Source organism: Oncorhynchus kisutch, unplaced genomic scaffold, assembly GCF_002021735.2.
Source record: "Oncorhynchus kisutch isolate 150728-3 unplaced genomic scaffold, Okis_V2 Okis03b-Okis08b_hom, whole genome shotgun sequence".
Classification (NCBI taxonomy): Eukaryota; Metazoa; Chordata; class Actinopteri; order Salmoniformes; family Salmonidae; genus Oncorhynchus; species Oncorhynchus kisutch.
In genome coordinates this window covers 12,437,989-12,453,299 of record NW_022261980.1, presented here as the reverse complement: position 1 = coordinate 12,453,299, position 15,311 = coordinate 12,437,989, and the positions used below count along the sequence as shown (strand labels likewise).

Genomic DNA, 15,311 nt, shown 5'->3' with positions numbered 1-15,311 from the left:
ATTTACTCCAAACCCTGTTATAAAATGATGAATACTCACCAGCCAACCAAGAGAATCCAAACCCTGTTATAAACATGATGACTCACCAGCCAACCAGAGAGAATCCCAACCCTGTTATAAACATGAATGACTCCCCAGCCAACCAGGGAGAACCCAAACCCTGTTATAAACATGAATGACTCATAACCACAGAATTAGCATAAAAATGACAAGTACCACAATGTTAAACCCGCCCCAAAAAGTACCAAAAACCTTTTATCATCAAAATGAGCAGCTGGAGACATTTGTCTGTGAATGCTGGCTATAGAAGTCTCATGTCTTTTCTGAGCAGGGGATTGGAGGGAGTCTCCAGTATCATGTATTTTCCTGTATAGGAGAGCAGGGATTGGGGGAGTCTCCAGTATCATGTTTTTTCCTGTACAGGAGAGCAGGAGGATTGGAGGGAGTCTCCAGTATCATGTATTTTCCTGTACAGGAGAGCAGGAGGATTGGAGGGAGTCTCCAGTATCATGTATTTCCTGTATAGGAGAGCAGGAGGATGGAGGGAGTCTCCAGTATCATGTATTTTCCTGTACAGGAGAGCAGGGGATTGGAGGGAGTCTCCGGTATCATGTATTTTCCTGTATAGGAGAGCAGGAGGATTGGAGGGAGTCTCCAGTATCATGTATTTCCTGTAGGAGAGAGCAGGAGGATGGAGGGAGTCTCCAGTATCATCTATTTTCCTGTACAGGAGAGCAGGGGATTGGAGGGAGTCTCCAGTATCATGTATTTTCCTGTATAGGAGAGCAGGAGGATTGGAGGGAGTCTCCAGTATCATGTATTTTCCTGTACAGGAGAGCAGGGGATTGGAGGGAGTCTCCAGTATCATGTATTTTCCTGTATAGGAGAGCAGGAGGATTGGAGGGAGTCTCCAGTATCATGTATTTCCTGTACAGGAGAGCAGGGGATTGGAGGAGTCTCCAGTATCATGTATTTTCCTGTATAGGAGAGCAGAGGATTGGAGGGAGTCTCCGGTATCATGTATTTTCCTGTACAGGAGAGCAAGAGGATTGGAGGGAGTCTCCAAGGAACATCAGGGGTTGCGTCCCAATGGCCCCCTATTCCTATGTAGTGCACTACTTTTGACCGAGGCCTATAGGAATAGGGTGAAAATTGCGACAATGAATCAGTCAAATGGAATGTCAGCCTGTCCATCAATGGGGCTCATTGTGTTTCAGATGAAAAGAAGTGGCCAGAGGGCCTGCTTATCAGTCCCGTCTTATTAATAAAGGTTAAATAAACACATGTTGTTTAAATCAGTGTGAAGCTACCAGACTACAGGGCCTTGGACAGTGACTGGGCTCTATGAGGATAGTACTGTTCCAACTGTGTCTGACCCTACCAGCTACCAGACGACAGGGCCTCAGACAGACACTGGCTCTATGAGGATAGTACTGTTCCAACTGTGTCTGACCCTACCAAGCTACCAGACGACAGGGCCTCGGACAGTGACTGGGCTCTATGAGGATAGTACTGTTCCAACTGTGTCTGACCCTACCAAGCTACCAGACTACAGGGCCTCAGACAGTGACTGGGCTCTATGAGGATAGTACTGTTCCAACTGTGTCTGACCCTACCAAGCTACCAGACGACAGGGCCTCAGACAGACACTGGCTCTATGAGGATAGTACTGTTCCAACTGTGTCTGACCCTACCAAGCTACCAGACGACAGGCCTCAGACAGACACTGGGCTCTATGAGGATAGTACTTTCCAACTGTGTCTGACCCTACCAAGCTACCAGACGACAGGGCCTCAGACAGACACTGGGCTCTATGAGGATAGTACTGTTCCAACTGTGTCTGACCCTACCAGCTACCAGACTACAGGGCCTCAGACAGACACTGGGCGCTATGAGGATAGTACTGTTCCAACTGTGTCTGACCCTACCAAGCTACCAGACTACAGGGCCTCGGACAGACACTGGGCTCTATGAGGATAGTACTGTTCCAACTGTGTCTTGACCCTACCAAGCTACCAGAACTACAGGGCCTCGGACAGACACTGGGCTCTATGAGGATAGTACTTGTTCCAACTGTGTCTGACCCTACCAAGCTACCAGACTACAGGGCCTCGGACAGACACTGGGCTCTATGAGGATAGTACTGTTCCAACTGTTCTGACCCTACCAAGCTACCAGACTACAGGGCCTCGGACAGACACTGGGCTCTATGAGGATAGTACTGTTCCAACTGTGTCTGACCCTACCAAGCTACCAGACTACAGGGCCTCAGACAGACACTGGGCTCTATGAGGATAGTACTGTTCCAACTGTGTCTGACCCTACCAAGCTACCAGACTACAAGGCCTCAGACAGACACTGGGCTCTATGAGGATAGTACTGTTCCCAACTGTGTCTGACCCTACCAAGCTACCAGACGACAGGGCCTCGGACAGTGACTGGGCTCTATGAGGATAGTACTGTTCCAACTGTGTCTGACCCTACCAAGCTACCAGACTACAGGGCCTCAGACAGACACTGGGCTCTATGAGGATAGTACTGTTCCAACTGTGTCTGACCCTACCAGCTACCAGACTACAGGGCCTCAGACAGACACTGGGCTCTATGAGGATAGTACTGTTCCAACTGTTCTGACCCTACCAAGCTACCAGACGACAGGGCCTCAGACAACCCCTGGCTCTATGAGGATAGTACTGTTCCAACTGTGTCTGACGCCTACCAAGCTACCAGACTACAGGGCCTTAGACAGTGACTGGGCTCTATGAGGATAGTACTGTTCCAACTGTGTCTGACCCTACCAAGCTACCAGACGACAGGGCCTCGGACAGTGACTGGGCTCTATGAGGATAGTACTGTTCCAACTGTGTCTGACCCTACCAAAGCTACCAGACGACAGGGCCTCGGACAGTGACTGGGCTCTATGAGGATAGTACTGTTCCAACTGTGTCTGACCCTACCAAGCTACCCAGACTACAGGGCCTTAGACAGTGACTGGGCTCTATGAGGATAGTACTGTTCCAACTGTGTCTGACCCTACCAAGCTACCAGACGACAGGGCCTCGGACAGTGACTGGGCTCTATGAGGATAGTACTGTTCCAACTGTGTCTGACCCTACCAAGCTACCAGACGACAGGGCCTCGGACAGTGACTGGGCTCTATGAGGATAGTACTGTTCCAACTGTGTCTGACCCTACCAAGCTACCAGACGACAGGGCCTCGGACAGTGACTGGGCTCTATGAGGATAGTACTGTTCCAACTGTGTCTGACCCTACCAAGCTACCAGACGACAGGGCCTCGGACAGTGACTGGGCTCTATGAGGATAGTACTGTTCCAACTGTGTCTGACCCTACCAAGCTACCAGACTACAGGCCTTAGACAGTGACTGGGCTCTATGAGGATAGTACTGTTCCAACTGTGTCTGACCCTACCAAGCTACCAGACGACAGGGCCTCGGACAGTGACTGGGCTCTATGAGGATAGTACTGTTCCAACTGTGTCTGACCCTACCAAGCTACCAGACGACAGGGCCTCGGACAGTGACTGGGCTCTATGAGGATAGTACTGTTCCAACTGTGTCTGACCCTACCAAGCTACCAGACGACAGGGCCTTAGACAGTGACTGGGCTCTATGAGGATAGTACTGTTCCAACTGTGTCTGACCCTACCAAGCTACCAGACGACAGGGCCTTAGACAGTGACTGGGCTCTATGAGGATAGTACTGTTCCAACTGTGTCTGACCCTACCAAGCTACCAGACGACAGGGCCTCAGACAGACACTGGGCTCTATGAGGATAGTACTGTTCCAACTGTGTCTGACCCTACCAAGCTACCAGACGACAGGGCCTCGGACAGTGACTGGGCTCTATGAGGATAGTACTGTTCCAACTGTGTCTGACCCTACCAAGCTACCAGACTACAGGGCCTCGGACAGTGACTGGGCTCTATGAGGATAGTACTGTTCCAACTGTGTCTGACCCTACCAAGCTACCAGACGACAGGGCCTTAGACAGTGACTGGGCTCTATGAGGATAGTACTGTTCCAACTGTGTCTGACCCTACCAAGCTACCAGACGACAGGGCCTCGGACAGACACTGGGCTCTATGAGGATAGTACTGTTCCAACTGTGTCTGACCCTACCAAGCTACCAGACTACAGGGCCTTAGACAGTGACTGGGCTCTATGAGGATAGTACTGTTCCAACTGTGTCTGACCCTACCAAGCTACCAGACTACAGGGCCTCAGACAGACACTGGGCTCTATGAGGATAGTACTGTTCCAACTGTGTCTGACCCTACCAAGCTACCAGACGACAGGGCCTTAGACAGTGACTGGGCTCTATGAGGATAGTACTGTTCCAACTGTGTCTGACCCTACCAAGCTAACCAGACGACAGGGCCTCGGACAGTGACTGGGCTCTATGAGGATAGTACTGTTCCAACTGTGTCTGACCCTACCAAGCTACCAGACTACAGGGCCTCAGACAGACACTGGGCTCTATGAGGATAGTACTGTTCCAACTGTGTCTGACCCTACCAAGCTACCAGACTACAGGGCCTCAGACAGACACTGGGCTCTATGAGGATAGTACTGTTCCAACTGTGTCTGACCCTACAAGCTACCAGACGACAGGGCCTCGGACAGTGACTGGGCTCTATGAGGATAGTACTGTTCCAACTGTGTCTGACCCTACCAAGCTACCAGACGACAGGGCCTTAGACAGACACTGGGCTCTATGAGGATAGTACTGTTCCAACTGTGTCTGACCCTACCAAGCTACCAGACGACAGGGCCTCGGACAGTGACTGGGCTCTATGAGGATAGTACTGTTCCAACTGTGTCTGACCCTACCAAGCTACCAGACGACAGGGCCTCGGACAGACACTGGGCTCTATGAGGATAGTACTGTTCCAACTGTGTCTGACCTACCAAGCTACCAGACGACAGGGCCTCAGACAGTGACTGGGCTCTATGAGGATAGTACTGTTCCAACTGTGTCTGACCCTACCAAGCTACCAGACTACAGGGCCTCGGACAGTGACTGGGCTCTATGAGGATAGTACTGTTCCAACTGTGTCTGACCCTACCAAGCTACCAGACTACAGGGCCTCAGACAGACACTGGGCTCTATGAGGATAGTACTGTTCCAACTGTGTCTGACCCTACCAAGCTACCAGACTACAGGGCCTCAGACAGACACTGGGCTCTATGAGGATAGTACTGTTCCAACTGTGTCTGACCCTACCAAGCTACCAGACGACAGGGCCTCAGACAGTGACTGGGCTCTATGAGGATAGTACTGTTCCAACTGTGTCTGACCCTACCAAGCTACCAGACGACAGGGCCTCGGACAGACACTGGGCTCTATGAGGATAGTACTGTTCCAACTGTGTCTGACCCTACCAAGCTACCAGACGACAGGGCCTCAGACAGTGACTGGGCTCTATGAGGATAGTACTGTTCCAACTGTGTCTGACCCTACCAAGCTACCAGACTACAGGGCCTTGGACAGTGACTGGGCTCTATGAGGATAGTACTGTTCCAACTGTGTCTGACCCTACCAAGCTACCAGACGACAGGGCCTCAGACAGACACTGGGCTCTATGAGGATAGTACTGTTCCAACTGTGTCTGACCCTACCAAGCTACCAGACGACAGGGCCTCAGACAGACACTGGGCTCTATGAGGATAGTACTGTTCCAACTGTGTCTGACCCTACCAAGCTACCAGACGACAGGGCCTCAGACAGACACTGGGCTCTATGAGGATAGTACTGTTCCAACTGTGTCTGACCCTACCAAGCTACCAGACGACAGGGCCTCGGACAGACACTGGGCTCTATGAGGATAGTACTGTTCCAACTGTGTCTGACCCTACCAAGCTACCAGACGACAGGGCCTCAGACAGACACTGGGCTCTATGAGGATAGTACTGTTCCAACTGTGTCTGACCCTACCAAGCTACCAGACGACAGGGCCTCAGACAGACACTGGGCTCTATGAGGATAGTACTGTTCCAACTGTGTCTGACCCTACCAAGCTACCAGACTACAGGGCCTCAGACAGACACTGGGCTCTATGAGGATAGTACTGTTCCAACTGTGTCTGACCCTACCAAGCTACCAGACTACAGGGCCTTAGACAGTGACTGGGCTCTATGAGGATAGTACTGTTCCAACTGTGTCTGACCCTACCAAGCTACCAGACGACAGGGCCTCAGACAGTGACTGGGCTCTATGAGGATAGTACTGTTCCAACTGTGTCTGACCCTACCAAGCTACCAGACGACAGGGCCTTAGACAGTGACTGGGCTCTATGAGGATAGTACTGTTCCAACTGTGTCTGACCCTACCAAGCTACCAGACGACAGGGCCTCGGACAGACACTGGGCTCTATGAGGATAGTACTGTTCCAACTGTGTCTGACCCTACCAAGCTACCAGACTACAGGGCCTTAGACAGTGACTGGGCTCTATGAGGATAGTACTGTTCCAACTGTGTCTGACCCTACCAAGCTACCAGACTACAGGGCCTCAGACAGACACTGGGCTCTATGAGGATAGTACTGTTCCAACTGTGTCTGACCCTACCAAGCTACCAGACGACAGGGCCTTAGACAGTGACTGGGCTCTATGAGGATAGTACTGTTCCAACTGTGTCTGACCCTACCAAGCTACCAGACGACAGGGCCTCGGACAGTGACTGGGCTCTATGAGGATAGTACTGTTCCAACTGTGTCTGACCCTACCAAGCTACCAGACGACAGGGCCTCAGACAGACACTGGGCTCTATGAGGATAGTACTGTTCCAACTGTGTCTGACCCTACCAAGCTACCAGACGACAGGGCCTCAGACAGTGACTGGGCTCTATGAGGATAGTACTGTTCCAACTGTGTCTGACCCTACCAAGCTACCAGACGACAGGGCCTCGGACAGTGACTGGGCTCTATGAGGATAGTACTGTTCCAACTGTGTCTGACCCTACCAAGCTACCAGACGACAGGGCCTCGGACAGACACTGGGCTCTATGAGGATAGTACTGTTCCAACTGTGTCTGACCCTACCAAGCTACCAGACGACAGGGCCTCGGACAGTGACTGGGCTCTATGAGGATAGTACTGTTCCAACTGTGTCTGACCCTACCAAGCTACCAGACGACAGGGCCTCGGACAGACACTGGGCTCTATGAGGATAGTACTGTTCCAACTGTGTCTGACCCTACCAAGCTACCAGACGACAGGGCCTCAGACAGTGACTGGGCTCTATGAGGATAGTACTGTTCCAACTGTGTCTGACCCTACCAAGCTACCAGACTACAGGGCCTCGGACAGTGACTGGGCTCTATGAGGATAGTACTGTTCCAACTGTGTCTGACCCTACCAAGCTACCAGACTACAGGGCCTCAGACAGACACTGGGCTCTATGAGGATAGTACTGTTCCAACTGTGTCTGACCCTACCAAGCTACCAGACTACAGGGCCTCAGACAGACACTGGGCTCTATGAGGATAGTACTGTTCCAACTGTGTCTGACCCTACCAAGCTACCAGACGACAGGGCCTCAGACAGTGACTGGGCTCTATGAGGATAGTACTGTTCCAACTGTGTCTGACCCTACCAAGCTACCAGACTACAGGGCCTCAGACAGACACTGGGCTCTATGAGGATAGTACTGTTCCAACTGTGTCTGACCCTACCAAGCTACCAGACGACAGGGCCTCGGACAGGACCTGGGCTCTATGAGGATAGTACTGTTCCAACTGTGTCTGACCCTACCAAGCTACCAGACGACAGGGCCTCAGACAGTGACTGGGCTCTATGAGGATAGTACTGTTCCAACTGTGTCTGACCCTACCAAGCTACCAGACTACAGGGCCTTGGACAGTGACTGGGCTCTATGAGGATAGTACTGTTCCAACTGTGTCTGACCCTACCAAGCTACCAGACGACAGGGCCTCAGACAGACACTGGGCTCTATGAGGATAGTACTGTTCCAACTGTGTCTGACCCTACCAAGCTACCAGACGACAGGGCCTCAGACAGACACTGGGCTCTATGAGGATAGTACTGTTCCAACTGTGTCTGACCCTACCAAGCTACCAGACGACAGGGCCTCAGACAGACACTGGGCTCTATGAGGATAGTACTGTTCCAACTGTGTCTGACCCTACCAAGCTACCAGACGACAGGGCCTCGGACAGACACTGGGCTCTATGAGGATAGTACTGTTCCAACTGTGTCTGACCCTACCAAGCTACCAGACGACAGGGCCTCAGACAGACACTGGGCTCTATGAGGATAGTACTGTTCCAACTGTGTCTGACCCTACCAAGCTACCAGACGACAGGGCCTCAGACAGACACTGGGCTCTATGAGGATAGTACTGTTCCAACTGTGTCTGACCCTACCAAGCTACCAGACTACAGGGCCTCAGACAGACACTGGGCTCTATGAGGATAGTACTGTTCCAACTGTGTCTGACCCTACCAAGCTACCAGACTACAGGGCCTTAGACAGTGACTGGGCTCTATGAGGATAGTACTGTTCCAACTGTGTCTGACCCTACCAAGCTACCAGACGACAGGGCCTCAGACAGACACTGGGCTCTATGAGGATAGTACTGTTCCAACTGTGTCTGACCCTACCGAGAGACAACAGCACATCACGTATACAGCAGCCCACGTAATGCTAATGGCCATGAAACAGGTAGTTACAGTTCTTGGTTGTGGCCATGTGTATATGATATACCATGACAAATGTGTATATATATATTATATTTTTTTAAACCTTTTTTACCTTTATTTAACGAGGCAAGTCAGTTAAGAACAAATTCTTATTTTCAATGACGGCCTAGGAACAGTGGGTTAACTGCCTGTTCAGGGGCAGAACGACAGATTTGTACCTTGTCAGCTCGGGGGTTTGAACTCGCAACCTTCCGGTTACTAGTCCAACGCTCTAACCACTAGGCTACGCTGCCGATATACCATGACAAATGTCTGTTTGGTGGTGTACAGGAGATACATATCTAAGGGTCAGGGGGGGTTTCTACAGATACATGTTGTTTCTCCTCTTCCGGGGACGTTCACTCACCTCACATATCTAAGGGTCAGGGGGGTTTCTACAGATACATGTAGTTTCTCCTCTTCCGGGGACGTTCACTCACCTGCCTTGTAGGCTATGGTGTTGGGTTTGGCCACAGACTTCTTGTAACACAGATAGACAGAGGAACCCCCACTGAAAACAGAGACGACACGTGTTGTTTGGTTTGGAATCACACCACACTCTTTCTTTCCAAACACACAGCGCCGGGAATCAGTGGAGTAAGGTGTTGACAATAGCAGTCAACGGTGGACCCTGAATTATGACAGGGGAGGGGACAGTGGAGGGGTCAGGGGAGGGGACAGTGGAGAGGGGACAGTGGAGAGGTCAAGGGAGGTGACAGTGGAGGGGACAGTGGAGAGGTCAGGGGAGGGGACAGTGGAGGGGTCAGGGGAGGGGACAGTGGAGAGGTCAGGGGAGGGGACAGTGGATAGGTCAGGGGAGGGGACAGTGGAGAGGTCAGGGGAGGGGACAGTGGAGGGGTCAGGGGAGGGGACAGTGGAGAGGTCAGGGGAGGGGACAGTGGAGAGGGGACAGTGGAGAGGTCAAGGGAGGTGACAGTGGAGAGGTCAGGGGAGGGGACAGTGGAGAGGGTACAGTGGAGAGGTCAAGGGAGGTGACAGTGGAGAGGTCAGGGGAGGGGACAGTGGAGAGGTCAGGGGAGGGGACAGTGGAGGGGTCAGGGGAGAAGACAGTGGAGAGGTCAGGGGAGGGGACAGTGGAGAGGGGACAGTGGAAAGGTCAGGGGAGGGGACAGTGGAGAGGTCAGGGGAGGTGACAGTGGAGGGGTCAGGGGAGGGGACAGTGGTCAGTGGAGAGGTCAGGGGAGGGGACAGTGGAGGGGTCAGGGGAGGGGACGTTGGAGGGGTCAGGGGAGGGGACAGTGGAGGGGTCAGGGGAGGGGACAGTGGAGGGGTCAGGGGAGGAAACAGTGGAGGGGTCAGGGGAGGGGACAGTGGAGAGGGGACAGTGGAGGGGTCAGGGGAGGGGGCAGTGGAGAAGGAACAGTGGAGAGGTCAAGGGAGGTGACAGTGGAGAGGTCAGGGTAGGGGACAGTGGAGGGGTCAGGGGAGAAGACAGTGGAGAGGTCAGGGGAGGGGACAGTGGAGGTTCAGGGGAGAAGACAGTGGAGGGGTCAGGGGAGGGGACAGTTGAGAGGTCAGGGGAGGTGACAGTGGAGAGGTCAGGGGAGGGGACAGTGTAGGGGTCAGGAGAGGGGACAGTGGAGAGGTCAGGGGAGGGGACAGTGGAGGGGTCAGGGGAGAAGACAGTGGAGAGGTCAGGGGAGGGGACAGTGGAGAGGTCAGGGGAGGGGACAGTGGAGAGGTCAGGGAGAGTGTTTTACAGTAGGGGGTTTGGTAGAAGAGCGTTTTACAGGAAGGGGTTTGGTAGAAGAGCATTTACAGTAGGGGTTTGGTAGAAGAGCGTTTGGTAGATCCATGTTATCTCTACCTCTCTCTCTCTCTGTTAACACATAGCATCCATGTTATCTCTACCTCTCTCTCTGTTAACACATAGCATCCATGTTATCTCTAACTCTCTCTGTGTTAACATATAGCATCCATGTTATCTCTACCTCTCTCTCTGTTAACATATAGCATCCATGTTATCTCTACCTCTCTCTCTGTTAACATATAGCATCCATGTTATCTCTACCTCTCTCTGTTAACACATAGCATCCATGTTATCTCTACCTCTCTCTCTCTCTGTTAATACATAGCATCCATGTTATCCCTCCCTCTCTCTCTGTTAATACATAGCATCCATGTTATCTCTACCTCTCTCTCTGTTAATACATAGCATCCATGTTATCTCTACCTCTCTCTCTGTTAATACATAGCATCCATGTTATCTCTACCTCTCTCTCTGTTAACACATAGCATCCATGTTATCTCTACCTCTCTCTCTGTTAACACATATCATCCATGTTATCTCTACCTCTTTCTCTCTCTGTTAACACATAGCATCCATGTTATCTCTACCTCTCTCTGTTAACACATAGCATCCATGTTATCTCTACCTCTCTCTGTTAACACATAGCATCCATGTTATCTCTACCTCTCTCTCTCTGTTAACATATAGCATCCATGTTATCTCTACCTCTCTCTCTCTGTTAACACATAGCATCCATGTTATCTCTACCTCTCTCTGTTAACACATAGCATCCATGTTATCTCTACCTCTCTCTCTGTTAACACATATCATCCATGTTATCTCTACCTCTCTCTCTGTTAACACATATCATCCATGTTATCTCTACCTCTCTCTCTGTTAACACATAGCATCCATGTTATCTCTACCTCTCTCTCTGTTAACATATAGCATCCATGTTATCTCTACCTCTCTCTGTGTTAACACATAGCATCCATGTTATCTCTACCTCTCTCTCTCTGTTAACATATAGCATCCATGTTATCTCTACCTCTCTCTCTCTGTTAACACATAGCATCCATGTTATCTCTACCTCTCTCTGTTAACACATAGCATCCATGTTATCTCTACCTCTCTCTGTTAACACATAGCATCCATGTTATCTCTACCTCTCTCTGTTAACACATAGCATCCATGTTATCTCTACCTCTCTCTCTCTGTTAACATATAGCATCCATGTTATCTCTACCTCTCTCTCTCTGTTAACACATAGCATCCATGTTATCTCTACCTCTCTCTGTTAACACATAGCATCCATGTTATCTCTACCTCTCTCTCTGTTAACACATAGCATCCATGTTATCTCTACCTCTCTCTCTGTTAACACATAGCATCCATGTTATCTCTACCTCTCTCTGTTAACACATAGCATCCATGTTATCTCTACCTCTCTCTCTGTTAACACATAGCATCCATGTTATCTCTACCTCTCTGTTAACACATAGCATCCATGTTATCTCTACCTCTCTCTCTGTGTTAACACATAGCATCCATGTTATCTCTACCTCTCTCTCTGTTAACATATAGCATCCATGTTATCTCTACCTCTCTCTCTGTTAACACATAGCATCCATGTTATCTCTACCTCTCTCTCTGTTAACACATAGCATCCATGTTATCTCTACCTCTCTCTGTTAATACATAGCATCCATGTTATCTCTACCTCTCTCTCTGTTAACACATAGCATCCATGTTATCTCTACCTCTCTCTGTTAATACATAGCATCCATGTTATCTCTACCTCTCTCTGTTAATACATAGCATCCATGTTATCTCTACCTATCTCTCTGTTAACACATAGCATCCATGTTATCTCTACCTCTCTCTGTTAATACATAGCATCCATGTTATCTCTACCTCTCTCTGTTAATACATAGCATCCATGTTATCTCTACCTCTCTCTCTGTTAACACATAGCATCCATGTTATCTCTACCTCTGTCTGTTAACACATAGCATCCATGTTATCTCTACCTCTCTCTCTGTTAATACATAGCATCCATGTTATCTCTACCTCTCTCTCTCTCTGTTAATACATAGCATCCATGTTATCTCTACCTCTCTCTCTGTTAACACATAGCATCCATGTTCTCTCTACCTCTCTCTCTGTTAACACATAGCATCCATGTTATCTCTACCTCTCTCTCTGTTAACACATAGCATCCATGTTCTCTCTACCTCTCTCTCTGTTAACACATAGCATCCATGTTATCTCTACCTCTCTCTCTGTTAACACATAGCATCCATGTTATCTCTACCTCTCTCTCTCTGCTAACACATAGCATCCATGTTATCTCTACCTCTCTCTCTCTGTTAACACATAGCATCCTCCCTCCCTCCCTCCCTCCCTCCCTCCCTCCCTCCCTCCCTCCCTCCCTCCCTCCCTCCCTCCCTCCCTCCCTCCCTCCCTCCCTCCCTCCCTCCCTCCCTCCCTCCCTCCCTCCCTCCCTCCTTCCCTCATCTCACCATACTGCTGTTGAGGTTCTTGTCCACCTTGCAGAAGGTGTGTGGTGGCGTCTCTCCCTTGCCGGGGATGATGACACATATGTCTGTGACGGCCAGGGCGGCGTAGGTCTGGCTCTCCGTGGCGCGGCGATACGTCACGTAGATCCTCTGGGAGGAGGTGGAGCTTATGTTGGCAGGGGCGTCCGGAGGGCGTGGTCTGGATGATGTGGCAACCTTGCTTCAACCGCTCCTTCCACTCATACAGAACACTGGGAGGAGGAGAGGAATCTGTCATTTAGCTACGACCCTAACCATGACCTCTAACCCTGACCTCTGACCCTGCTTCAACCGCTCCTTCCACTCATACAGAACACTGGGAGGAGGAGAGGAATCTGTCATTTAGCTACGACCCTAACCATGACCTCTAACCCTGACCTCTGACCCTGCTTCAACCGCTCCTTCCACTCATACAGAACACTGGGAGGAGGAGAGGAATCTGTCATTTAGCTACGACCCTAACCATGACCTCTAACCCTGACCTCTGACCCTGCTTCAACCGCTCCTTCCACTCATACAGAACACTGGGAGGAGGAGAGGAATCTGTCATTTAGCTACGACACTAACCGTGACCTCTAACCCTGACCTCTGACCGTGCTTCAACCGCTCCTTCCACTCATACAGAACACTGGGAGGAGGAGAGGAATCTGTCATTTAGCTACGACCCTAACCGTGACCTCTAACCCGGACCTCTGACCCTGCTTCAACCGCTCTTTCCACTCATACGGAACACTGGAAGGAGGAGAGGAATCTGTCATTTAGCTACGACACTAACCGTGACCTCTAACCGTGACCTCTAACCCTGACCCTGCATCAACTGCTCCTTCCACAATATCAGTTGTTTATTCATAAAACCCTAGAACTGTTTTTTTAATTGAAGTTGTTAGGTTTATGTCCCATCCTACATTCTTTAAAAATAATATCCCCTAATAGCAGGGACAGCACCATCTAGTGATCAGAACCTGGTAATATCAGGATGTAGGAGGGGACATAAATGACTTCAATGACTAATTTATCTAAACAGGGGGGGAGGGGGACACTCAAATTGACTGAGAATACATGACATAATATGAAGAAACAATACTCCAAGCAGCAGCTCCATACTACTTGTTAAACATAGAGAACTGATACTTTGTACTCGTTGTTGGGGTGGGAATCCATGGGTGGCATTTGACCCAAAAACAAAGCTATTCCTCATGTCTTACTCTTTGTTAGAAAAAAAAAGTTAGGTTCACACTGTGACGCTCAGAGGCTTAGTCTTCACTTGCAACACAGCAGAGATCATTTCAGGCTAAAAACAAGACGTTGAAACACGTTCTGCTGATCCTAATATATGTATCATTCTGCTAGCTAAACCTCTCTAAAACTAAGAGGTTGGAGCAAGGGCCTATTTCCATTAGCTCAGTAGTGGTGACGGACAGCGACGGTTTCCATAGTAACCACAGGTTTATCAGTCAGAGATGTATCTAATTAACCAGTCTGCTATAGTTGGGTCTCAGTCAGAGATGTGTCTAATTAACCAGTCTGCTATAGTTGGGTCTCAGTCAGAGATGTGTCTAATTAACCAGTCTGCTATAGTTGGGTCTCAGTCAGAGATGTGTCTAATTAACCAGTCTGCTATAGTTGGGTCTCAGTCAGAGATGTGTCTAATTAACCAGTCTGCTATAGTTGGGTCTCCTCTCAGTCAGATATGTGTCTAATTAACCAGTCTGCTATAGTTGGGTCTCCTCTCAGTCAGAGATGTATCTAATTAACCAGTCTGCTATAGTTGGGTCTCCTCTCAGTCAGAGATGTATCTAATTAACCAGTCTGCTATAGTTGGGTCTCCTCTCAGTCAGAGATGTATCTAATTAACCAGTCTGCTATAGTTGGGTCTCCTCTCAGTCAGATATGTGTCTAATTAACCAGTCTGCTATAGTTGGGTCTCCTCTCAGTCAGAGATGTATCTAATTAACCAGTCTGCTATAGTTGGGTCTCCTCTCAGTCAGAGATGTATCTAATTAACCAGTCTCCTATAGTTGGGTCTCCTCTCAGTCAGAGATGTATCTAATTAACCAGTCTCCTATAGTTGGGTCTCCTCTCAGTCAGAGATGTATCTAATTAACCAGTCTGCTATAGTTGGGTCTCCTCTCAGTCAGAGATGTATCTAATTAACCAGTCTGCTATAGTTGGGTCTCCTCTCAGTCAGAGATGTATCTAATTAACCAGTCTCCTATAGTTGGGTCTCCTCTCAGTCACTAAAACTTGATTTCCTCTAACTGAGGAAGTGTAACTGATCTAC

At 49.7% G+C, this 15,311-nt stretch overlaps 1 protein-coding gene across 1 annotated transcript in view; it reads right to left on the bottom strand.

Annotated features, from left to right (window-relative positions):
• LOC109886212 (C-myc promoter-binding protein) overlaps positions 1-15,311 on the bottom strand; it is a 162,968-nt gene that overhangs the window by 110,203 nt on the left and 37,454 nt on the right.